This window comes from Heterocephalus glaber, unplaced genomic scaffold (genome assembly GCF_053883595.1).
Source record: "Heterocephalus glaber isolate CG9 unplaced genomic scaffold, H.glaber_assembly_v1.0 deba00001606, whole genome shotgun sequence".
In the NCBI taxonomy this organism is placed as follows: Eukaryota; Metazoa; Chordata; class Mammalia; order Rodentia; family Bathyergidae; genus Heterocephalus; species Heterocephalus glaber.
Window position 1 is genome coordinate 35,678,422 of NW_028258377.1, and position 24,164 is coordinate 35,702,585.

The 24,164-nt window shown below is 39.6% G+C and overlaps 1 long non-coding RNA gene across 1 annotated transcript in view; it reads right to left on the reverse strand.

Moving 5' to 3' along the window:
- Positions 1-3,639: 3,639 nt before the first annotated feature.
- Positions 3,640-24,164, reverse strand: part of LOC110345035 (uncharacterized) — a 172,068-nt gene continuing 151,543 nt past the window's right edge. The window contains exons 2-3 of the long non-coding RNA XR_015444842.1: positions 21,645-21,776; positions 3,640-15,428 (exon numbers count right to left, since the gene is read on the reverse strand). This is a non-coding gene — a long non-coding RNA (uncharacterized LOC110345035). The remainder of the gene's footprint in view (positions 15,429-21,644; positions 21,777-24,164) is intronic.

The following is a 24,164-nucleotide window of genomic DNA, read 5'->3' on the forward strand; positions in this document are numbered from 1 at the left end:
GTATGTATTCTTTTGAAAAATGTCTATTTCCTTAGCTCATTTTAAATTGGACTATTATTTTTATGCTACGACTTTCCAGTGCCATTTAATTTCTAGATATCAATCCTTTCTCAGATGAATAGTATGTAAATTTTCTTTCCCATCCTATAGACTGTCTTTATCTTGTTGATTAGTTCCTTGGATGTGCAGAAGCTTTTTAGCTTGATATAATCCCACTTGCACCATGAAACTTCCCTTTAACATTCCCCTTAAGACAGGTCTGGAGGAGATGAACTCGTAACTTTAGTCTCTGAGAAAGAGTCTCTGAATTACTGAAGAACAGTCTTCCGGGGTAAAGTCTTCCTTGTTGGCAGTATGTTTTTCCTTTATTACTTGGAATACTTCCTTTGAAAATCACTTCAAATTCTTTTTTAAGAACTTTATAAGTCTTCATTTCTTTGGGGTCAGATCCTGGGACATTCTTTTTGTGTTCAAAATGATACATGTATTATGTCCAAGTTTTTAACCTAGTAGTTATGACTTACGTTTCACTATTTGTATGTCTTTTATTTTTAACTGGTATGTAAAAGTTGTGTAATTAGTGGAATACCCTATGTTTTCATACATGTATACCTTGAATAATGCTAACATCAACTTAACCATATATATCTCTTATATTTTCTACCAATGGTTTCATACTTTCTGCCCTCACATTTAAATTTCTAATTCATTTTTAGTTGATTAAAACAAGTGGGAGAGAGAGAAGTCTAGTTTCACTTTTCTGTATGTATCTAATTTTCCCAGAACCACATATTGAAATTATCGTCTTTTCTCCACCATATGTTCTTAGCGCCTAAGATTGCTTTGCAATATTTTTTAAGGTCAAATAGTTCAATGACTCCAGCTTTGTTCTCATTGCTCAAGACTCACTTGGTCATTTGGAGTATTTATAGCTTCATATCAGTTTCAGGAAATTGGAATGGGCAAATGTTATTTTGAAAAGAGTCCAAAAGCACTGGGGAAAAAAGCAAAGTTGAAAATTGGGATTATATCAAATGGAAAAGTTTCTTCACAGCAAAGGAAATAATCAAATGAAATGTATAAAATCAGAAAATAATTTCAAGCTATACTTCTGACAAGCTATTGATATCCAGAATATATAAGGAACTCCAAGACTCAACAGTAGAAAGCAAGCAGCCCAATTAAAATACCAGCAATATATGTAAGTAGACACTTAAAAGAAGACATACGAATGGTCAACAGGTCCATGAAGTGCTCAACATCACTAAAGTGCTAATCAAAGTAATATCTATTCACCCCAGTAGTAATATCTATTAAAATGATTTTAAAAAAAAACACTGAGGACAAGGTCTAGTGGGGATGTGGAGAAAACAGAATCCTTGCACATTGTTAGTAGACATGTAAATTAGTTTAGCCATTATAGAAGTTAGTACAGAGACTTAGAAAACTAAAGAGAGAACTACTATATGATCATACAATCCCACTTCAGAAGGAAACAAAAGCAATGTATCAAAGAAACATCTATACTTCCATGTTCATTACAGTAGTATTCATATTAGCACAAAAATGAAAACCACCACAGAGTTCATCAACTGATAAAGCAAATACGGCACATATGGTGGAACACTATTCAGCCATAAGGAGAATACAGTTCTGTCATTGCTGTTAACGTGTGTAGAACTGGAGGTCATTATCCTAAGTGAAATAACCCAGCATATGTTCTCACATGTGAAATCTCAAAAGCATGATCACTGTAGGACTGAGAATAAAGAGTGACTGCTAGGAACAGAGAAGAGTAGGGTTGAGTGAGGGGCAGTATTAACGGGTACTGAGTTACAATTCAATATGAACAAAGGATGGCAGTGTGCTACCACACAGTAGGGTAGCTAGTGATAACAGATTCTGAAGGGTTTTACCATAAATGAGTGACCAGTACTTGAGGAAGTAGATATGTCTGCTCAGTGTAGACATATATTGAAACATATGGTACCCTACTAATGCTGTATATTTTTATGTATCTGTTAATAATTTTTCTAAATGTAAAGAAGGAAAAATTGAAACTGTCTTTCTCTAAAGACATATGATCCTGTATATAAAAAAGAGGAGTCTACATAAAAAAAGAGGAATCTACAAAAAGTACTAGAACTGAAACAGCTTAAAAGGGTAACAAGACACTACATTAATTTATAAAAATAATTGTATTACTATATTATAAATAACAACAAATTAATCAATTTTATTCCCAATGTATCCCAAAACAATAAAATATTCAAGAATACAATAAAAGTAGAAGATCTATAACAGAAAGTGAAACATTGCCAAGAAAAATTAAATACTTACGTAGAGAAACATGGTAGTTCTTCTCAAATATTCCAGCAGGTTTTTTAAAATAAAAAATGCCCTAACAAGTAGATGAAAAGGCATAAGGCCTAGAAGAGTCCAAACAATTGTGAAAAACAAATTGAAGGGCTATTCTATTGGATTTTAAAGCTTACTGTAAAACTACAGAAATAAGGACAATGTAGTATTGATAGAAAATAAGCAAACAGATAAAATTGACAGTAGGGAAAAGTCAAGTATTTTAAACCCTCCTATTTATGATGATGTCCCTGGAATTCAAAATAGGAAAAAAGCCATTTTAGCAAATGGTGCTGGGACAATTGAATACTCATATACAAATAAAAACAGACCTTGAGTTCGTGGGTTGCATGGCTGTATGTAAGGCCTGTAGACATAAAACTTTTAGAACAAAACAGAAAAATTTTACGACCTGAGACTAGGCAAGGATTTCTCAGATATGACCCTAAAAAGAATGAATTTGTTTTATAAAAATTAAAATATTTTCCACTTCAAAATACATCATTATATAAATGAAAGAAAAGTCAGAGTAGAATACTGCAGACTCTTTGCAAATCATACACATGATACATCACTTTTATCCAAAATCCATACAAAAATACTTATATTTAAATAATAAAAAGTCAAATGTTTCTAAATAAGCAGAAGTTTAGAGTAAATATTTCATTAAAGGAAGCATAAAAATTGCTAATGGGTACAGAAAAATGCTGCAGTAGCATTAGTCATTAGAAAAATACAAAGTAAGCCAAAACAAGATAGCCCTATACATTTACTACTATAGCTATCATCAAAGAGAATGATACCCAAAACCAATTATTGGTAAATATATGGAGAAGCAAGAATACATTCATACATTATTGTAAAAGGACACAATGGCTGTTGTATACAAACCAGTACTTTCTAAAATATTAACTATATACTTACAATATGAATCAATTCTTGAAGTAGGGTTCTTACCCAAGATAAAGGCTTATATTTCCACAAAGACTTGTAAAGGAATATTCATTGCACTATTAAAATGGCCTGAAGTTTTAGTAAAACAAATGTGTGTCCGCTGATGGATAACAATCTACACAATGGAACAATATTCATCCATTAAAAGAAACTACCGATTCATGCCAGACATGGATGAACCTCAGAAATATCACGCTAAGTGAAAGAAGCCAGAGAATAACATATATTGGACACTTGCATTTTATAAAATTTCTGGATAAGGTAAACCTATCTAGACAGAAAACAGAGGAGGGCTTCGCAAGATTAAAGAAGTATTCTGAAACTGGATTAGGGTGATAGTTTCACAAGTTTGTATGTTTAATATAATCCATTCAGTATACAATTATAATGGCTAAGTTTTATGTTAGATCAATTATATCTAAAGAAATCTGTAAACAAAAAAATCAAATGAGACAACCAGTCATATCCATCTACTCAAAATAATAATTCATTTATGAAAACAGAATCAGAATAGAAAAGGTGTTAACTAGGAGCAGAACAGGTTTCTGGGATGCTGATAACACTCCATTTGTTGATCTAAGTGGTGACTGTATGGGTGCAGTTGCATGACAAACATTAAAACAAAGGACTTAAAATGTGTAGACTCCCCCCTAATGGTGCTGTAATTTAATTAATATTTCACATCATTAAAACAAAAAAAAAATACCCTTTTTTGAACCAGGAATCTTACCATGATTTATTAACTCTAATTATTTTAGGATCTCCATTAATGAAGCTGATGATGATGACAAATAAATGTAGACATAGAAAACAAAGAAAAAAAGCTGATCAGCTCGTTCTCCAATGCTATTTTAGAAATCTGTATTCTACATTCGCCTTCACACTGTGAAGTGAACAGTGGGCAAGGTATGGCAGCAGCCACTGGGACAGTGGGGCACCACCACACTAAGGTTCACAAGAACTAGCCTGAGTTTCGAGCTCACACAATGTCCATGCTGCTACCATTTCCCACACACCAAAAGTTGTCCCATCAACTTTACCTACATAACCAAATTGTCGTGAAGGTCGCATGGGATGAAGTTTTCCAGGATGATTTCCCAGCAATTCAGTGTCATCCAAGGCCACTTCCTGGTTTTATTAACAGCAGCAAAATATCCAAGTTAGAAAAATTAACTAGCTCTCAGTGGTATGGCTTTTAAAATTGAGGTTATAATGAGTTTCTTGGAAAATGTCTTATCTGCAAATGCTGTATTTCTCCATTTGGTACAGAAATGGGTTCTCTCCTAATCTGCAAACCAAGTTAGAATTTGATATGACCCCAGTGGTAGTATAATTCTGCAGAGGGAGAGTAGGTATTCTCAACATAAGTTCCAGCCTCAACATACCTGAGATGGATAATCCATATCCTGCCATGGATGATACTCCACAGGGTGAGGGGGCAATAAAGGAAGCATGGCAAAAGCATTTCCCTACTGTGCTTCAGTAGATGATTTGAGAGGTGAGGAATTAGTGGTTGGAAGCCCAGCCCCTTCTCCTGGAAATTTCCGGCATGCCTTCTTAGGGAGTGTGCTCCTTCACTGAGAATAACAATAATGATGGTGGCAGCTGACATTTCTCAAATACTAGGAGCCATGCATTGTACTAAACTTGCACTCATGTTTTCTTGTAATTGATCTTCCACAGTGAAACTGCAAAGATATGATGTTATTTAAACAAGATCAGATCATTCCAATGTTTATGCATCTCATGAGTCTTTGTTGCATTTCAGAGTAAAGCTGTCCTGCTCTTCTGTTTGTCTGCAGGCCCGTACATGTCTGCCTATGTCTGTCTTGAGCTTGGCATGGACCACACTTCCCCTATCTTACCTCACTCCAGCCAGGCTGCCTTTTCTGTTTTTTTACAGGGACACTCTCACTTTTAATTATCATAGAATGGACTCCTTTTGCTTCTAATTTCTTCAGAAAGAAGCATTTCCTGACTGACTTCTCTGAAATGTATTCACAACTATGAAATCACTTGCCCAAGACACTTCCAAACATGACAATACTTTGAAAATAAAGCTTTCCGAAATGGGGGTTGAAAGAAAGTGTCATTGAAGGATCGCGGTATGGCTTTATCTTTATCCTAACAACTGAAATGGAAAAATCTCAGTTTTCAGTTCAAGCTTTCTGACTAAGGTTTCTTTCTTTTTTGAGTCCAGAAAGAACTAAAATTCATATAATTAAATAAGGCTATATTACAAAGTGAGAGAAGAGAGAATGATAAGAGATGAAAGTGAAGAAAATTTTATATCTTGCACCTACTGTCAGGACAGTTTCATTATTTCTTATCATTAAATTAATTGTTGGTCTAATGCCACATCTCTCCATCAAACGGGCCCACTGAGCCATCGGAAACCACATCTGCATAGCCCTTAATAACAAATGATAGAGGCAAAAGTGAAATTTCCACTTAGAAACAGCTCTTCCTTGCCCACATTTTCCAGCAGCCAAGGGTCACCCAGCTGAGATAATTGCTCATTAAGACTGGCGAGTCCAGCAAAGAAGCCTCACCTGTACTCCCATGTTATGGCGGGCCAGCCATTGACTAGATTAGTGAATCTTGATTAAATGTCAGCAAATCATTAACCGATTATTCCTCAGACCTTTCTAGAAGAGATCCCACTTCAGCATACTAAGCTACAGCCCGTGAACTTCATGATTCTTTTTGGCATAAAACCCTCTTGGAGAAAGTTTCCTGACTACTTTTTACTTCTGTTCTAGCAGCCTCCTTCAGCTTCCGGTCAACTAGGTTCTAACGAGTGCTCATGTTCTTGTGCTAAAGACAGAACTTAGTTGATGCAATACCCCCTCGGTCTCCTTAGCTATCTGTAAGAATATTCAAGTAACAGTGCTTTCGACAGATAATGTATACTGCAAATTAAGAGAAATGTGGGAGACAAAAGTCAGGCTGCATGGATCACAGTGCAGCTCTTACAGCAGGGTCACCTGGGGCAAGGACTTAACCGCCCTAACTCTCATATCCCTCATCTATAAATGCAGAACAGTAACAGTATCTGTCTTTAAATGAAATTACAGACATTCCCCCTATCTTAAATAACTATTTCTAAAATGAGCCCAATAAAGAAGATTACAGACAACACCCTCTTCCCACACTTGGCTTCTCCCAGTAAAGTGCCTAGGAATATCTACATTTTCCTCCTAAAGAGAGTTCTGAAAAAGCAGAGATCTTCCTAGCCTGGCGTAAACAATCTCTGGTAGGTCACCCTTTGTTAATCCTGGAAAGTGAGTTTCATCAAATGGAGGCAGAATAGTAGGAACTGCTCATGATTAAGCTTTAACTAACGCACTGGTCTATATCCTCTCTGTAAACTCATTTCATCCCCCTAAGTCCCAATGGAATCACTCCTAAGACTGGCAGGGCAGCAGGCAAACCCAGGCCATGGCAATGTGTCCCCGGAGCGAGTCAATGAGGCCCTCTCCCTGAGTTCTCTATGTTCCCATCCATCCAGTTAACCCCTGTACTTCAGCAATTTTCTAAAAATGTTATTTTCCTCTTCTTCCTGGGTCTCTACCAGCAGGTCATAAACATGACATTATTATTTCCATATTTAAAAAAACAAAAACTAAAGGACAACAATAAAACAACTCACTTTAACCCACTTTCCTCTACCAGCTACCACTTCTGGAAGGATTTTCTACAATGGTTCCTCCTCTCAAACCTCTCCTCCGCTTCTCTCCTCAGCCCACTGTATCAGTCAGCTTTCCTGTAGCTGGGACAAAATACTCCGCACCCCCACGTTAAGGAGGAGAGGTTTAATTTGGCTCGCAGTTTCAGCCCCTAGTTGTCTAGTTTCGAGGCCAAGATAACATGGAAGAAGGGCACAGTGGAACAAAGCTGCCTAGTTCCTGGCAGCTGGGAAGCAGTGCAGGGGAAAAGTGGCACGGCAGATGAGGCCAGTGAGCGAGGACCCCAGCCATACCTCTGCCCTCCATCACCCCTGGAAGTGTGCTCCACCAATCCCCAGTGCCGCTCCCAAAGCCAGTCACGGTGGCTTCACCAGAACTGCCATCTCGTTCCAGTCAGGCCCCTCCAGACCTTGTAACAAAACTACTATGGTTCTGTACAGACTGCTAACCAGCGTTTCATACCCCTCTCTCATCTTGTATCATCAGTAGCCTTTGATACATACAGGGACCCCGTGGTTTTGCTTCTACTCTTCCCAGTGGAATCCCCTGTGCTGCTTCTCCCTCTTCTCCCACCCTCAAAATGTGGGTGTGAGCCAAGCCCCCATTCGTGGTCCTCATTCTTCGGTGCTCTGTACCCATTCTCCTGCAGATTTCATCTATTTTAGTGCATACATGTCACCTCACCTACGTGCTAATAAATGTCTGCCTCTTGCCCAACCTCCTTTCCAACTCTTAGAATGTGTCCTGCTATTTCTTTGTGTCCCAAAACTCTTCCAGTTTTTCCTGAGCACCCCGTGTGGACTGCCCCAGTGGAGCTCCTGCGCAGCTCACCATTTTATTAGGAAAGCTCATACGGCATTTTTCGGGGGTCCTGGGTGTTCACTGAAGACCATTCATGAATTAAGAGATCAGAGTCCCCGGCCTAGAAAAGGGAACTCTTCTACACAGTTGATGAGAATGAAAAGTAGCACAGCCATTACAGAAAACGGTACAGGGGTTACTCAAACAATGAATCGTGGGCTGGGTATTTACCTCAGTGGTTCTACCGCCTGCCTTGCAAATGCAGGGTCCCAAATTCGATCCCTGGTATCAAAAAAAAAAAAAAAACGAATAGAACTGCCATACGCTCCTAGCTATCTCTCTATGCATCCAAAGGAACTAAAATCAGTATATCCATGAAATCTGCACTCCCATGTTTATTGTGGCACTGTCCACAATAGCCAAGACTTCACTGGCAAGTGGATTAAAAAAGGGTAGTACAGTAGAATAATATTCACCCATAAAATTAAGTCCTGTCATTTATGGCAACAGGGAAGGAACTAGAAAACATTATGTTAAGTGAAATAGGGCAGTGCAGAAAGACAAATACCACATATGCTTACTCATACGTGTTGATGTCATAGAAGTGGAGAGCACACATTGCACATATATCTTGCATTATCACAGTATGTGTCATAAATATGTACAACCATCAGGTGTCAATTATAAAGGAGAGATCCTAGCCTCGGGAAAAGAAGGCGAGAACCCAAGACTTCAGCTAAGACAGATGGGTTTGGTCATGATCACATGTAAAAATATCTTTTCTCACTTTTCTTATATAATTGCTCCATAATGTGTATTATTAATGGTGAAGGATCAAAAGAATGGTTAGGAGCAAGGAATCCTCACAAAGCTGACACACAAGCTCTTACATCTCAGGCAACATCGAGAGTATTTGGTTCCAGCAGGCAACCTCCTCACTCGAATTGTGTTGACTATACAGGGCCCTACAGTATGTTCCCCATCTCTTTCTGCTGGAAGTTTATATGCCTTCAAATCGGTGAGGTCAAAGAATGAATATCAAGGCAACTACTAGAGTCGCTTGAACCTCAACGGGATGAAGAAGGGTGAAGTATTGTTAAACTAAGTTTATTTCCAGAGATGGATACACACATGTGTTTTCCTAGGAATGAAACAGGAGGAAATGAGGCTGAATGATTAGATAAAAAGCACTGCCAGGACATGTAGTTTCAGAGAAAAGAAAAATGGTTTACTTGAAGAGGTGTAGATTTTAATTCTCTGAGAGTTACCACGTACTATCATTATTGTACAGTTCTTTAAGTTTCCTCCTTGATCATTATCTAGCTGCTTGCTAGGTCTTAGCATTATGTTTATTTTATATAATAGCTAAGGAAGTTGGTGTACCTTGTCCAACAGAACAGATTCTCAACTTTTTTCACGGTATGAAAATTTTCTTTATCAAGAGGACAAAGTATTTTTCTTGCTGGAAACACATGCACACACACACACATGCATGGTATCTCTGGGGAAAATGCAGATAAATAATGGAAAATATATGTATGATGTAAAATATTAAAATGTGAATAGTGTACTCCGGGGAAGTGGGTGATTTCAGCGATGTGACCGGCCAGGAGGAGCTGTGACAAATGAAGGTTGTAACAATCTGCCTTGCAGTAGAGATTGTGAGAGTATAAAGTGTAGAATTCTGATTACAATTTGTAATCTGTATGTCACTTTCCTGGTGCAATTCCTTCTCAAGGATCCTATACCACCAAGCCAGTATTTTAAGAGAAAAACAAAACAGACTTAAAACTATATTCCATGGTGCACAGGTGAACAATCTCAGGTTATTTAACTAGAAAGAAAAGTTCTAAGGTCTTTGATACCCTTCTTTGAATCAAATGATGGAATAACCTGCTTTACAAAAAGATCTGTTCTGTACCTTCTGCCTAAGTATCGAATTTCTGGAAGTTGCAGGGCATCAGAAATCTTTCTTGTATTGAATTTAAGTAGAACAGTTCAATCCATCCAAATCCAGGTGAAAATAAACAGCCTTAAAAAAAGTAGCAAGAGCTACCTTACCCTCTGAGGACTATAAATAGAAACAGAAAGAAGGTGGGTATAGGGAAAATTCACGCAAGGAGTTTAGATGAGAATAAACTTTTAAAGCTTTTCTAACAGCATGTTCAGGATCTTTGATATAGTTTCTTCTGACTCTGAGATTTTGAGATAAATTTGTGATGACACAGTTTTAAGAATTATCTTGCCTTCAGAGTACAAACAAAAAGCTCAGTAAAGGGCAGAGAAAGGGAGTCCAGGAGAGTCAGTATGAGGGAAGAGTGATCAGGGAAGAGGAAATAAACAGAAGGAAGATATGCCGCGTACAGGAATCTAATGACCTCAATGAATGTAAACATCACATGTCATAAACATGAGAAGCTTAATACCAACAAGAATGAAAATGGGCAAAGGAGATTTAGAGGAGGAGGGAGGGATACTGGATGAAAGGGGAAAGAGATTTAAAAAAATAAACAAGCTGTAATATGTACATGTACCACTCTCCAAGATGATTGCAAACTACAGGTACTTCAAACATGTACTGATTTAAAAAGAATTATCTAGACTTCTAGTTTGCTAACTGCAAAAGTTAAAAAAAAGTAACGGCCCTTGGGGTGTGTATGTTACCCTCATCGTAAGGTCAACAACTTCATTATTTTTCTTGTTTACTATTCCTCGTGGAATGTCACTAACATTGCATCAAGTTCTGAGTTATTTTTCAGAAAGAATTTAATAAGCTTTCCCTTCTCAAATAATATGCCTTCAGGGGTCACAACCAGATTCCATCAGATTTTTCATGAATAGGTTTGAAGTAAATGGACTACAAGTTCAGTATTCAGGGTATGCTTTCCAGGGCTAAGTATTTCATGACTGTGAACCTTTTAACCTCTGGACTTACACAATATTATTTCTATTCTATAGGTCATGAAACTGAGGCATAAAAAATTAAGCATCTTGCTAAATCTCTCACAGCTAGTAAAGTGACACAATTATATGTCAGTCTCAGGTCTAAGTGACTTGGCCTTCCTAAGGAGGGGTAAGAGGAATGAGTAAATCACCCTGGTAACCCACCTGGCTAGTGAGGTGTCAACTACCACCCCGCTGTTAGGAGATATTTAACTCCATTTGCGGTAACTTTTCAAAAAATTAGGAACCAGGAAACAAAGCAACACTGCCTGGTGCCTTGAATCCTAAGCCTCTCTGAAGGAATGCCCAGATGGTCTCATTGCCTTAGAGTCTTGCTTGAAGGAAAGCAGGGTGGGATGGATACTCCCTTGATGGAGAGCTGTGAGCCCACAGCTATCCATCCTTACACTGGCATCCTGCTCTATGAAATTCAGGAAGGGTTTTCACGATGGGGGTTTGGAGTTTCAATGAGGTGATGTAAAACAGAAGCACCCTCTGGGATCTGCCCTGGCTGGGTAAGCCTGCTCCATTTCTGTCAGGGAGCCATTTGGCGGTAATTCTATTGACTTCATGCACAGTGGGAATGAGGATCTTGTCTGCAGCTATTCAGTAAACCATTACCCACTCCTAGTGTCATGTCCTTGCATTTTTTATTCGTTAACTGACTGATTTAATATATTCCTTTACTATCAGAGGAGGTCACATACCATTATCTGGATGATTGCTTACTCTCATTACACCATCTTAATTCTTTCCTTATTATTCTGCTCAAAACTGACTTCACTTTGATCAATACTCCTCTCACCCCTTCTCTTCTCAGCTGTTCTTTTTACAGCACTGGCTTATACTTTCGCTTAGGTTCTTCATAAATTTATAGTTCAATCACAGCCTTTCTTCCCTTTGAAATTTTAGACCTGTGGGTAGAGACTGCTTTCTCACTCCAAACTGGAGGAAATACTTGGCTTTTCAGGACAAATTTCAGCAAGCTGAAGGGTCAAGTAAAAGGAAACTATGATTTGCTTTGAAAAAAGGAGAATAACAATTAATCAATGAACTTTACATTTAGCTTTGACACCCTAGAGTTTAGAGAGAAATATCATGTGAAAAGTGTAGCTGCCTCTTTCTCATACTATTATACAACTGTGCATTCTTCTCATCTGGGGTCCAATGCACATCATCAGGGTCAGAGAACAAACTGTGAGTCTTAAGGGGATGAGATGTGCACAGGAGAATGCTTCTTTTCCTAATTGCCTCCTGGCTTTGCTCCGGGGAACCAATGAAAGGAAAGACAGCAGTTTTTAGAAGACACACTCTGCCTGATCCTCCCTTGGTCATGTTACGAACATCTGAAGACTTGCTTGTATCAGGTGCCTTCGTGTGTTACCTCACTTTGTTCTTAGGACAAGTTAGCTATGGCCACTGTTTTGTATATGAAGAAGCTACAGAGTGAGTCTTTGAAAGGACTTGCTTCAAAGTCGCATCTCTGGAAAGTTGTGGTGAGATAGATGGGTAGATATAGATTATATATATACATATTGTTTGGGTTTTCTGAGACAGGGTCTCACTATAAGCCCAGGCTGGCCTTGAACTCAGGGTAATCTCCCTGCCTTAGCTTCTTGAGCACCTAATCGGATTACAGTCATGCACCACCCTACCTGGCTGCTCCTACTATTTGCTCCGGAATCTACTGGTGCACCAAGTGTGTCTGCTGGACTTATTACACCTCATTTCTAAGTAAGGAAAGTGGAGAGAAATTAAATTTACTTTTTTAGATTATTGCCAGACAATTAATATTTCACACTGAATACACTACTTCCTATTATTCCTCTCCAAAAAAAAAAAAAACCCACACAAATAAAAGACAGTTGAAGCCAGGTGTGGTGGTGCACACCTGTAATCCCAGCACTCGGGAGGCTAAAGCAGGAGGACAGCAGCGAGCTTGAAGCCAGTCTGGGCTACATAGGAGACACTGTATCAAACAAAACAATCCCCAAAAGGAAAAAGACAGTTGTTCAAGTTCTTCAACATTGTGATGCCCGAAACTATTAGTATGTCTGACTGCCAGTTTACAGTCACTGGTAAGCTAATGCAGTAGCAGTCTTTCTGAAAGGTCACAGGAGGAATAGAAAATCTTGAAGGGGAAGAGAAACCCATTGGAACTCCAAACAAGCTCTCCCTGGACCCAGAATCCCTTGGTATCCCTGGATGACTGGGGAGGATGGGATGCTAGTTACTTAGAAATTTAACTGGAAGAGAAGAGGGACAGATTTGAGGTAGAGAGAGGTGCAGTGTAATGAAGAAAGGAATAGAGTTGCACGTGAAGGCCTGGGTTTAAGCAGTAACTCTTCCCAAGCCTCAGTTAATAAGCCTCTGAGTTAAGTTCGCTCCTTCAAATAAGAAAACTGTCAGCTTTCCTGTGCTGTGACAAAATTCCCGGGGATAAACTTAGAAGAGGAAAGGTTGATTCTGGCTTACCGTTTCAGAGATTTCAGGCTAGGTTGGCTGGCTCCATTGCTGTGGACCTGGTAAGGGAGGGCAAAATAGGTAGCACGGTGTGGTGGAGGAAAGCTGCTCATGTCATGGCCGCCAGGGAGCAGAGAAAGTGAGAAGTCAGCAAGGAGGTGGATTAGGGACAAAATATACCCTTCAAAGTCATGGTCCCAGTGCTTGGTGCAACCACATAGGACCCGTTTTTAATAACCCCACTGAGCTATGAATTCAGAGAAATACACTGATGAAGTTACTGCTTCCTGATCAAGTCACCCCTCTCAGCCCCCTCTCTGAACACTGCTGCAGTGGGCATCAAGCACCCCAGAAGGAGTCCTTGGGGCTACTTCGTATCTCGGCCATTACTTGAGCTAAGCATCACCATGCACGCCCCTGGTTAGCACCGGCTCCATCTGTACCAGTTCTGGTACCTATCACTCCCTTTTCAGGCATTTGTATTTGTACTTCTACTAAACTCAAATCATCCTTTATGATCAAAACAGTATAAGTTTTGCAGTGTGACTCAACCTTCCATACGACACTGGCATAGAGAACTGCACTAAGGGGCGAGGAGGTGTGGATTGGAGAAGTCAGACCTCCCAGCCTCACTTTTGACTCAGAAGACAAACAGCAGCACAGCGAAGAGCCTGGCTTCATGAGAATCCACCTAGGCATCCAGAGCTTCAGCCACACTCCTAGCTTGTCAAGTGATGCTCTCAAGATTGCAAAGACTGGGGTCCAGGCTCCTACTATTGACAAATCCCCCTTTTCAAGTATTCCAGCACCCAGGAACTTCTCAAGTAACAGATGCCATACCAGTTAGGATAACAAAAACCAGATGCACAGTGGAGGAAGAAAGATGTGAGAGAAGAAAATGCAACTTGGCATCTAAAAGGACTGATCATTAAACAGCAATAAGAATTTAAAACCGATCTCGGCAAGGCCTCAGGTGCCTCTGGAGTGTTCTGGCAGGCTCATGAAGAGGACAAACACAGCAATCACAATTCACATAGCAACTGGCCATTCATCCTGAAAATAAATTTACTCTGGTCGTTATTTATCCAGCAGTTGTCTTTGATCGCTAAATGAATCCACGGCACTTAATGTATGTTCTCCAATTCTTTGATGTCTAGTGTCAACAAGGCATTTAATAACTGTCAAAAAGATACTGTATTTGAAGAAATAGATTCAGTGAAAGATTAAATTAGGCACCCTGGCCAGCCCACCCACCGTATAGGAAAGCATTATGTGGGAGAAAATAACATTACCATTCTAAAGATGAAAAGAATTTCAGCTGACAGACTTAGGATTTTCTCCTCAAATGCAAAGTCTGAGTTTTCATCCTCAAACTAGGATACAAGAGGTTCAGCCTAGTTAAAAATGCTCTCACTGAGACTCCTGGTTCATCTTTCTTCTGTCTTCTGCCCGGAAGTTTACCCTGACTCTCCTTATCACACTCAGATCGTGTCCCAACCCCTCAGGTCAAAACATTTAGTTAGAATGGTAGAATAGAAATCAAACTGAATGTAGAATCAGAACACAAGAGCCAAGAGCCAAAGAATAATTCTCCTTGTCACCCTCTAGGTGACCTTGTCTCCTGCCACCTCAGATTCCCCCATCAATAAAAGGGGAACTACCCTAGGGATGCTTGGCAGATATGGTGAATGTTTACATTTTTAAAACTTATTGCACTAAAAGGCACATTGTCAAGAAAGATGGGGTGTGTTCTAAGTGAGTATTGTGAAGGGAATTAGTGAAAATATGTCTTTTACAACAGCTTCTTAAAATTTAAACATAATTATATTTTTGATCATATCGCATATAAATTAGGTTGTAGGAGCTATAACACATTATTAGGATTGCCTTCTATGAGTCCTCCTATTGTTTTCCATGTATATAATTTGTTAAAATGTACCCTAACTACACAGGGTGATTGCAAGGAATTGGGTTACAATAAAGGAGCATCAAGCATGTTATATGTGGTCAAGCCCATGTAAGAAGACAGATTCCAGGCACACAAAGAAAATGCACATTTTACAATGAGACTAGTTACAGATTAAATAAGAACAGCTCTGGCTGACAGGACTGAAGTCGGCCCCAGGGCAGAAGCGGTATACAGCTGATGCAGTCTCTGCATGACCAACTGGAGGTTTGTGGTCCACAACCAGAAGTTGTCCACTCCACAAAGTCAGTGAGCTGCAGGTAAATCCACTGTGAGATTTAGTGATCTTATCTCTGAAACCCACAAGACAACTGAAAATGACTGTCACCAAATTTGCCCCAGTGGTAAAACAGAAACATAAGGGCTACTCAACCTAATTGAAAACTGCACTGCATGTTCAGAGAGCTGCACACATGCTAGTACTAATCAGCTTTGAACACAGCTCAATTCTCTACCTACCTAAAGGAAATAGAGCATTCTCAGAAACACTGTTGAGATACAATTAAAACGTAGAAATATTTTTTCTTTGATCTTTTCCCTTTTTGGTCCAGAAATTCTTCGTTGAATATACTAAAGAATAGCTGCTATTAACCAGATATATATATATATATAGACATTGTACAAATAGTTTATGTAACAGTATCTTATTTAAACTTCATACTCAGTTTCTCAAATGAGAAAATGGTAAAAGAGAGGTAAAGCAGCATGTTCAAAGTCCGAGAGTTAGTCATTGAGTCAGGATGCTATCCCAGTTCTGCATGACTTTCTAAAGAATGATTTTATGACCTGAGTTATTCTGTCTTTACCCATGTTCTTCCCTCTTAGAACACAACTCTACCATCTTCTCTCAGCTTCTTTGCTTGGCATCTGGATTACTCAGTAACCACTGTATTCTGGATTATTTATGGGTCCTTCTTTCACCATGGAAACCAGAACAGAAACATCTTGATCCCAATGTGTAGAATAACTTCTGCTCACTTCTTCAGGCTCTTGGCTATTTTATTTGCCCTCTTATGTTTAAACTCACTTTATAGATTTTTCAAAGCCACCAAGTACTATCTCCTCCTCAATAGATGATAGAAGTTGACCTGAATCATCACCACCATGTTCTCTAGCTGCAGAGTTGTCTCCAAGCCTGTGTTCCATAACTATGGAATGAAATGTGGACTTTCTGGCTTGGATAAGTATTTTCTAAAGTATGTAGTCTGGCAAAGTTTTATCTTACATGAGTACTTTTCAGTGCAAATATTTAAAACAGTTTTAATTTAGCTTTAATAATCTAGATATGCAAAAATAGAAGGCCAACCTTTACACTACACACTCAAATTTTCTTACAGGCTGTTAAGACAACCAAGTGTTTTATACATTTTCTTCTTTCCACTGGGAAATTGCTTCTGAAGAACACCGAAAGCATGTTTAGCAAGAGATTTTGTTCATACACTGTAAACTTTCCAAATAAAACTTATAAAAATTGGACGGACATTAATGAAGAAACTATGTTAAATACCTCACTTTAGTTGAAGGTTGGGAATTGTTTTTCCTTTAAGATCCACACCTGCTTACAATCTGACATTTTGCTCTAATTCTGCAGTCCCTAAACTTCTAGAATTGACATCTCAGATTTCTTATTTTGTGAGGAGTCTGAGATCTCCAGTATCCAAATTTGTAGCACATCTCAAATGCTTAGTTTGGCTGTTTCACAGAACCATCTGGAATGACTCAGCTGGGAAGCATCTGGATAGACTGGTTATGGACCAGGCTAAAACAAAATACACTGGATGGAGCTGCCTTTCAAGAATCTACTTATTTCTGCTTTACAAACTTGGCCATGGTATCACAAATTAGGAAATAGTCTCAAACAGTGGAAGCTTCTTAAAGAGTTACCTGCTATAGTCTTGACTTACTACTCTGGAAATTCTTGTTTACATCTAACGGAAACTTTTCTTATTGTTTTTAACATAAAAGTCACATCACTTTAATTTCAGGCAGGCGGCTCTTCCATGTCATCTACAAAGTTGTATTTTATCACAATAAATCCATCTTTAGGTAGGTAATATGAGTTTGTGTGAACTGAAGATTTCAGATGCTGTAATTGAGAGAGGCTAGTAAAACTATCTTGTCATGTGTCAGTGATTATTTACATTGATAATCCTTCTCCAAAGTATCAGAATTCACTGTCTGGCATAGTAACTTCTACACTTCATTTTGTCCTCCCACAGGCTGGTAAGCAGTTGGATTACTTCTCTGTACCATCAAAAGTGTTGGAAAAAGAAAAAAGTGTTGGTACTGCCTTCCTATTAAGAAGGCAACCATTAGGCCGAAGAGTGTCCTATGCCTTATTATTTATGTTCTACCTAGCCTCCCAGGAGAACTGCTCAGGAAATGTCTTTATTTGTCTAGCCTCTGCTTAGCCACACTTTCCTTTTAATGCGCTTCAGAACGTTTGACCTGAATAGAACTCTAAGGGCCAATAGGAACAGTCATGATGAGAAACTTCAAGTGGTACATCCCCCTCTGAGTCACCTGTTCTTAGAGTATGTTTTTACTTCTCATCCCTTCTCTCAGAAAGGCACTCAAGCCACACCTACCTGCTCTTCCTCATCTCAGAATGTCAATTTCCATCTATTTCTCTAGCCTAAAATAAGTCATTTTAATTACTCTTACCTCTTCTACAACAGCTAATTCATCAGTATGTCCCCACCTCTGTATCTCTGTACTTCTAAAATATTCCCTCTATATCTACTCATTGGGACAAGCCCAGTGCAATTAACTTTTGAAGGTGACTATTTTTCTCATCTGTAAGAGCTTCCTACTTGTTCTCCTAATTTTCATTACTGTCTCCTTTCCACACTCATTCTTTTTTTTTTTTTTTTTTTTTTTGGTACCAGGGAATTGAACTCGGGACCTTGCACTTGCGAGGCAGGCAGCAGAACCATTGAGCTAAATCCCTGGCCCAACACGCATTATTTCTAACCAAATGAAAACATCACAATCTAACACTCAGAGATCACCAGTAAGAGTAAGACTTTAACAGGATATCTTTTGCATGCACATACTGTATACATTTATGATTTTTTTAAACAAACGTGAAAGCAAATTATCCTTGCTATTTTGTAACTTTTTTCCCAGTGGGTAATATTACTTCTCCATTTCTGTACGTTTTAAATTCTTTAATTATTCTCAAATGTCTTTGCAGCTATTTTCTTCCACTCTAGGATAACACATTGCATCTGGTTGCTGTCATTTAGCCTTCTCGGTGGAACATGAACCCTTTTTAATTTTTCTGACTAAAGACTGGGCCAGTTTTCTTAACATCCTTCCTTTTTAAGAAGTCTGCCTTTTGTTTTTCTCATATAAACCATATGACTTCCCTCTGTTTCTTAAACATGGTAATTGTGTCACAGTGCCTGTAGAAAAAAAGACTCTAGAAACTTGCTGTATAGCCTACGAGACCATGTACATGATCTGATATCCTCAGCCCATCTTCTAACCAGTGCTGCTCCAAATGCAGTAGCTTGAATACCTTTGACTGTAGCACACAGAGGAAGAGGACTGCTCAGCTGAGTCCAGTCAACCCAGAGAATATGAAAATTAGCAAATCGTCGTTGTAAGGGGGTATACTTTGGGCGGCCGTTATGCTCTAAGGAAACAGTCCCTCTTTGTTTTCATGTACTGCATAGCATTCACGACTGTTGTGGGTTGAATGTGCCCCCAGTCCAGCCGTGGCAGGAGGCGGGCCCCATCACTGCCTGGGCTGGGAGGGCTCTGCCCTGATGAATATATTAACACTGTTACCATGAGAGTGGCTCATTATTACGGGTGAGGGCTCCTGATGACAAGATGAGCAGGGGCTCCTTCGTTCTCTTGTACTTTCCTGCGGCCTTGCCCTCCTGCTCGGCCAGCTTTGATCATCCATTCACCGCAGCATGGCCTAGAAGAAGCCCCTGACCAAGTGCCAGCCCTTCAGACTTGGGTGCCCCAGACTGAAGACCTGAAGTATTGTGTTTCATCACCACAGAGCAGACTCTACAGTCATCATGTGAAATACCCATTCTTCTTTCCCGACTACTGTCCATCTCCTACCATTGCGAGCCTCCTGAGAAGGTTTTGCCACCTTACTTACCAGTGCATGTATCTTCAGTGCCTGTGTCAGGGCCTGCCAGCCTGTTGGCACTCAATAAAATCTGGTGAATGATGGAAAGTTACAACACTTAAGAAATACATCAGAAAATGCATGAAAGACCAGAGCTGGGTAGATTTAGAGATCGTCCAGGACACCCCTTTCTTGTTACTGGTGAGGAAATGGGAGCTCAGAGAGAGAAAGGTCATGCTCTGTTTACAGCAAGGCCTGTGCCATAGCAACAAATCTGCAAATGTGGTCTTGAAGAGAGGGAGGTACTCAGCAAAGAGACATAGACCCAAGAATAAAAAGTCCTAAGGACACTCAGAGAGGTGAGGTGCTGTCTGTTGGTGGAAGCATTCTGGATTTGGAGCTGTCTCACGGACTGCCTGCAGTGTGCACAACTCTTGCTGCCTGGGAGGCAGTCTTTGGCACTCTTTGGGGTCATCTCTCAGCTGTGACCGTGATTCAGAGAATATCCAGTCTCTGGTGACGACCTGGATCTTCGCACAAACTTGGGCTCCCCACATCAGCTACAGCACTCTTCCATGCCAGCATCTTCCCCAGAGCTGGGTTTCTCTGCTGCTTTTATCTTCCTGTGTGCGCGCGCGTTTGTGTGTGTGTGTGTGTATGCAGGTGTACATGTGCATGTGCATGCTTACCATATCACTCAGTTTTATTCAGTGACACTAGCCCACATACCTACACTGATCAGCTCATCAGCAATCATCAATGCTACAAATATGTGAGGCCCGATGCTAGGTAGATCTTCTATATTATTTCATATAGACCTCATGGCAGCTCTTCTATGTAAATGCTATCATGGTTCCCATGTACTTATGAGAACACTGTGTATCAAAAAATTCAGGTAATATTGGCAAGGTTCACAGCTAAAACAAGTGATAAAGTCCTGCGTCAAATTTCTACCTACCGATGTGCAGATCTTATAATTTCTTACCTTTTCTCTGTAATGTCTCAATTCTCACAGGCCTGCAAGTGCCAATCTCACCCCAATATTCAACCCTCCATGTCTGTCTACAGCAAATATCACTGAGAAGTATCTCATTCCTTAGAGTTCAAATTAACGGTCAGACGTAAGCTGAAAATTAGTGAATACTGACTTGGTATATCCATGCTTCCAGTTGCCAGAATAGTACACCTTAATCTCCCAAAAGTATGTCTTTCAGATGTGCTGAGAGGCTAATGGGGAATATATCTGGGGATGGAAAAGTTATAAAAAGCTTTGCTATACAAAGGATAACTTCCTCCATACCTGTATTTTGTATGTTCTTAGTGGTATAAATATTTAAGTGTATTTATGAGTAAAAAATTAAGTTTAAGGAAGCCTCAAAACCATTTACTCCAGAGTTCATAAGACATTCTTTTCTGTTTTTTCATGACAATACAGTATATGAAAAGATCAGACTCGGTGCCTCTCTGATTTAAGGGGACGTGTGTATTTGTGTTGGCTGCACCACATGTACTGGCTCTTCAGTTGCTTGTACTGGTTCTTTGATTTTTGTGACTGTCACAGAACTGAGGCTAGAGAAAATCCCCCACTCAAGGTCATACAATTTTCCAGATGATAGTTCAGTTATCTGTGAGTTCTGGCATCCAGCACCTTGATGCTAAAATGTGCAACTTCATTCCACGTAGGCACTGCTTCTTTACAGTACAATTGCTTTTTTCTCTCCTGCCTCAGCTGATGCTGAAACAGTCTCCTCCTTTCTCAGACACTCCCCCCGCCCCATTCCCTCCTGGTACGTGCACTGCTTGCTGCCTCCAGACTGGGTTGCCTAGCAACCAAGCTCTGCAGGCTCCCTAATAGACAAAGGCTGTTCCTTCCAATCCAACTGCTGTATTAATGCTCGCTGTTGACAAGGGAACAACGCCCTGCTGAGCATATGCTGTAATCTGAAGGTTGGCTTGGGGACTTGGTGCTAAGGGCCATGGACACCTCTCCTGGAACAGTGAGGAGGGACAGAAGCTTGAGGGTTGCCTCATTTCATTGCACAGACTTCTCCTTCACTGACAATGACTATGTATACATTTCTACTTGGTTAGTCGTCAAAAACTGTATAAGAATGTGAATTCAGAGAGTAACTCACATCACCATCTTGTTGCTCCATACAACCCATAAAAACTCACCTAATATTGCAAGACGTAGAAGCACACAACCTGAGACAGAAAATTCCCTGTATATCATCAGCTAAGTGACTCAGATTTAAGCCGTGTCTGACTAGAAACCCTTAAATCCACAGAGAATTGTCACATCCTCCTCACTGGATCCTAGCAAGATAGGCAGAACTTAGAATGGCATTCCCACTTGACAGAAAATTAGGAGGCTCACCCAAATAGTCAGGAAAAGGAGACAGTATTATTCTTCAAAACCAGCTCTTCGGAGGATTCTGATTCCAGATGCTTTTCAACTCTGGGATAGATGCATCTTCACGGGGAACATGACTTTGTATCTGCAGCTTGCCTGCAGAGATGAAAGGGCAGAGGGTCATTTTCTAAATTATTGAATAAGGTAGAAGAAATGTAACAACTTACTCTAGGCCACTTAGTAAAGCTGCAACCCTCTTATCTTTCTGAGTCAAGACAGTCAGCTATTAAACACTGCATTACTGATGTTTCTGTGGCTTTACGGCAAGACGGTATATGAATGTATTTAGAAGTTCATACAAAGCACTAAATTTTCAATAAGGATGAGTGTGAATGCAGTTAACACATTCTACTGACTAGGGCAAGGTTCTGTGATCCTTTTATTCCCTTAGGGAAAAGCAAACTGATAATCTCTATGAGGCTAGATATTGTGCCTATTTTCCTCATCTTTGTGTTGTCATAGATCTGTGTCCAGAGCGTAGCATATAGAAGTCATCCAAACAGAAGAGAAAACAAGGATCCAGGGTTACCCAGTACAACCCTCTTCCTTTCTCCCAGTTAGACTAACATGATACCAATGTACGTTCAAAATCAGGAAAACCTTTGTAGCATTTTGACATTATGAAATTCTTCTAATACTTTCTGGAAGAAAAATAAAAGATATTCCTTATGAAAGCAGACTAGCTATCCGACTGCAAGGTCTCCATCATTCAAATTGAGGGTCGGGGATTTAGCTCAGTGGTTCCGCCACCTGCCTCGCAAGCACAAGGACCCAAGTTCGATCCCTGGTACCAAAAAAAAATTGGGAGGAAATTTCAGTTGAACCAAAAATGTGCTCCTCTTTTACAATATTTTGTTGTTGTTTGTTCTTTTTTTGTGGTTTTATCTGTATTAGTACGTGTTTGAAGTACATAACGAATACTTTCACTGCAGGGAATTGGTACATGTACAGGACACATTTCAATTCCCTTTTTAAATTCCCATGCCAATAAATGTCATTCCATCATTAAAGACAATGATCATCAAATAGTCTTTGCTTATTTAATTCTATGATTTATTGTTTTTGGAGCAAGTTAATCAGTGCATACAAAGTAGTGATGGAGAGCATACAATCTAGAACCACACCTTCCCAAGTTAAAGGCCTATTTTTCTTGTGGTAGGGGACTACCAGTCCCCTTTAAACTAGTTTCCTTATAAGCAAAATGGAGATGATCGGAACAACTATGACACAGTGCAACTGTAAACCCTTCCCGCGATCCTGCTCCTACAGCTTTGAGCTGTGATCTGCAATATGAGGTTCAAGAAATTCAATGTTATTGATACAGAATGGTAGTTTGAATAGTTATTTGGCTTTTTTTCTTTCGTTTGAGGTGTCCACATTCTTTGACCAAACCCCGAAATTTTTCAGTCAACTCATGAAAAGAATTCCTAGTATACCTCCGAGAAACACGTGCTCAGACAGCACTGAGCAAAATGTAGCATTTTTGAGGTCAAGGGAAAAAAATTCCAGAAAAGCATCAGTCTAGACCTGTCCACCAAGGAGTCTGCTGTTGCTACACCACTCTATCTTTTCTCTTTCCACCCTTGTACTTGGAGGAGAAGATATTGAGCACACTGTGTTCCTGCCCCTCCCTAAGCTAGATAGGACCATACCATGTTTTTCTATCACATGCTAGATTTTCCTGACACCATCTGTTCTCCTGGGCCCAAAGCACACAGTCTGCCTTGCTGTCACAACTCTATCTGAAACTGTCGAGAAGAAATGAGATGAATGATTCTGAGGAATGTTGTTTACCTCCTAACCATCTAGCAGTGAGTGGTAGGGAATTTGGGCTTGGTAGTAATACCAGCTCTTCCAATAGAGGGATTCTTTGATGAGCCCCATCTAACATGTCACAAAAGTTTGGATGACAGAGAGAAGGGCTTATTCCAAAGAGTTCTAATCCAGTAAGGATCTGTTGCAACTGATTGCTTCACAGCTTCCATTTAATGAGTTCTTATGAAGGGTGATAAAAAATGTAGTGAATGTTTAAATGTTTTTTTAAATTATTACAATAAAAGACATTGGCTTTAATCATACGGAAAATGCCTTTGCCTCAAACACATTTAATCTATTGTTCTTGACACTTTCTGAAGTATTTCTGTAGTTCTTTCTTGCACGTCCTTAGTTGCACTGTTGGAGCTGCCTCGATGACCTAAATCGATTCAAAATGTTTACTTTTGAGGTCATTTTGACTTGGGTGAAGAGCCAGAAGTCTCACGGTGCCAGATCCAGTGGACAAGTACAGACCGTAATGTTTTTATGAGCCTTCCTTTTTATTGCATGCACTCAGCAGCAGTATTTACCATAATTTTTACCATACCTCAAAGACACAAAGGACACTTCCAGATGCAATGACTGTGTTCCAAGTGAGGAGGACTAATGGCAATGTGTGTTCTATTGTAATATTGTTTTAAAACTTAAACATTCATATATATTTTGATC